Here is a 2,959-nt window from a genome sequence, read left to right as displayed (position 1 = left end):
AAAATTAGCCAGTTTTAAAAACATGTGCTTGTAGTCCCAGCTACTCGGGAGGCTGAGGTGGGAGGATGGCTTGAGCCCAGAAGTTCAAGGCTGCAGTGAGCCTTGCACGAACCACTGCACTCCAGCCTGGGCAACAGAGTGAGACCTTGCCTCTAAAATAAATAAACAAACAAATAAATAAATAAATAAGTTAGTTTGTCCTTCCTCCTCATCAGATCAGCCTCTCCACTTCAAATCTTGCCCCTCTGATGTTAGAATCTGGCTTCAACCATCCCGTGATTCTGCAGAGCCTCGTGCCTTACTTCTCCTGGCTTCTGTCTGTCGTCACTTCTGTTCTCCACCACCCTGGCCTCAATCGAACACGTTTTCTCTGATGCAAAACTCGACCTTCATTTACAGAAAGGTTTTTGGGATTTCTTACAGGTTTTGTGTGTGTGTGTGTGTGTGTGTGTGTGAGATTTGGGGATTACTGCAAGGCACCCTATAAACAAGAGTCTTCTGATCTCTCCCTACTTTATTTTTTATTTTATTATTTGGAGACAGGGTCGCACTCTGTCCCCCACACTGGAGTGCAGTGGCATGATCTCAGCTCGCTGCAATCTCCGTCTCCAAGGTGCAACGATTCTCCTGCCTCAGCCTCCCGAATAGCTGGGATCACAGGTGAGCGCCACCATGCTCAGCTAATTTTTGTATTTTTAGTAGAGATGGGGTTTCGCCGTGTTGGCCAGGCTGGTCTCAAACTCCTGACCTCAGGTGATCCACCCGCCTCTGCTTCCACCTCCCAAAGTGCTGGGATTACAGGTGTGAGCCACCACTCCCAGCCTCCTTACCTTCATTTCCCCTTCTCTTCTGTTCGCTACAGGGTTAACTCAAGGGGCTTGGGATGGTTCAACCCTGCACATCTCAGAGGAAGGACTGGCTCTTCACCTGTTCCTGCAAGATAACTGCGAACGGCTTAAAATATTCTGCCTGATAAGAGGGCTTGTGTATATCTGGGGCCTTGGGCCATGCCAGATAGTTGATGCTAACAACATGATTTATGGTGGGTGCCTGGGGTCATGCTGTATCAGCCTGACCTCTGGAGGGGCTGGACACTGGGTAACTGATCCCCAAGAAAAGCCATGGACACTAAGGCTCAGGTGAGTTCCCCTGGTTGGCAATGTTTTGTGTGTGTTGTCACACATCATTGCTGGGAGAATTAAGCACTGCACATATGACTATCTAGGAGGGTACAGCTGGAAGCTCCTGCCTGGATTCTGCCCTGAGCACCTTTTTCCGTTGCTGATTTTATTTATCTATTTATTTATTTTTGAGATGGAGTCTCGCTCTGTCGCCAAGGTTGGAGTGCAGTGGCTGGATCTCGGCTCACTGCAACCTCCACCTCCCAGGTTCAAGTGATTCTCCTGCTTTAGCCTCCCAAGGAGCTGGGATTACAGGCGCCAGCCACCATGGCTGGCTAGTTCTTATATTTTAGTAGAGACAGGGTTTTGCCATGTTGGCCAGGCTGGTCTCGAACTCCCGAGCTCAAGTGATGTGGCCACCGGCCTCGACCTCCCAAAGTGCTGGGATTACAGGCATGAGCCACCACGCCTGGCCCCTTTGCTGATTTTTAATCCGCATCCTTCCACTGTATTAAGCTGTAACTGTGAATACAACAGCTTTTTTTAGTTCTGCAAGTCTTTGCAGCAAATCGTCATACCTGAGCGTGTCTTGGGGACTCCCCAACACATCTTCCCACTCCCTCTTCTCTTTTCTCACTTCCTCTGGGGTAAACTGAAAGAGGCCCCTGCTTGCCTCTTGCAAGGCAGTTCTGAACACACTGAGATCATTTGTGGTCTCATATCCTCTTCTAAGCAATTCATCAAGAAATTTCTTTCAAATAAACCCAGTGCTCTTCATGGAGGTGATGCTGGTGAAAATGACTTTCTCCAGCTTATTACACACGTTTGCAGAAGCTCCTGTTTAAGAGTTTGAGCATGTATGTGTGTGTGCCTATACACCAGCACATACACGCATGCCCACAGCTGTCATGCCTTCACCAGAACCAGGACGAGGATTCTATTGCCAGAATTGAAGAATCATTTCCACATATTATAAGGTCAGTGAAAGTACAATGAAAAATACACCTGCCAGCATGCCTATGCGTGGCCTTTCTGCAAATAAGATGAAGGTCCCTTCACCACCTGCTCGCACTGCTAATGGCCCTGTAGATTCCACTGGATGGATTTGTACTTTTCTCAACCATTTCCCCTAATGTTGGATATTTGGGTTGTTTCTAACATTTTTACTCTTCCAAATAAGGCACCCATAATGATTCTTGCAGAGTAATCATTAGGCTCTTCTATAATTATCTAATTATCCTTTTTTTTTTTTTTTTTTCTGAGACAGGGTCTTGCTCTGACATCCAGGCTGGAGTACAGCGGCACGATCATGGCTCACTGCAGCCTCAACCTCCCACGCTCAAGTGATTCCACAGTCTCAGCCTCCTGTGTAGCTGGGATCACAGGTGTGTGCCACCACGCCTGGCTAACTTTTTGTACTTTTTATAGAGACGGGGAATTTTTTGTATTTTTTTAAAAAGAGACGATGTCTCACCATGTTGCCCAGGCTGTTCTGGAACTTCTGGACTCCAGTAATCCTCCTACCTCAGCCTCCCAAGGTGCTGAGACTATAGGCATGAGCCACTGTGCCCAGCCATATAATTATCTTAAGATAAATTTATATACATGAATTAAAGAGCACAGATTTTTGTATGTTGGTTGCTTGGTTTTTAGAGGCAGTATCTCACTCCGTTGCCCAGGTTGGAGTGCAGTGGTGCAATCATAGCTCACTGCACCCTTGAATTCCTGGGTTCTAGGAGTCCTCCTTCCTCAGCCTCCCAAGCAGCTAGGACTACAGGGTACATATGTTTTTAAGATCTTTGATATATTATACCTTTTGGGGACTGTATCAGTTAAAA

General features: G+C 46.9%; 1 pseudogene; it reads left to right on the top strand.

Moving 5' to 3' along the window:
• The first annotated feature begins 1,473 nt into the window (after nucleotides 1-1,473).
• Nucleotides 1,474-2,117, top strand: LOC129015102 (putative uncharacterized protein FLJ45256; annotated as a pseudogene).
• The last annotated feature ends 842 nt before the right edge of the window (nucleotides 2,118-2,959 follow it).

This window comes from Pongo pygmaeus, chromosome 18, assembly GCF_028885625.2.
Source record: "Pongo pygmaeus isolate AG05252 chromosome 18, NHGRI_mPonPyg2-v2.0_pri, whole genome shotgun sequence".
Lineage (NCBI taxonomy): Eukaryota > Metazoa > Chordata > Mammalia > Primates > Hominidae > Pongo > Pongo pygmaeus.
Note: the sequence above shows the minus strand (reverse complement) of the source record. Positions and strands in the feature narration are given on the sequence as shown.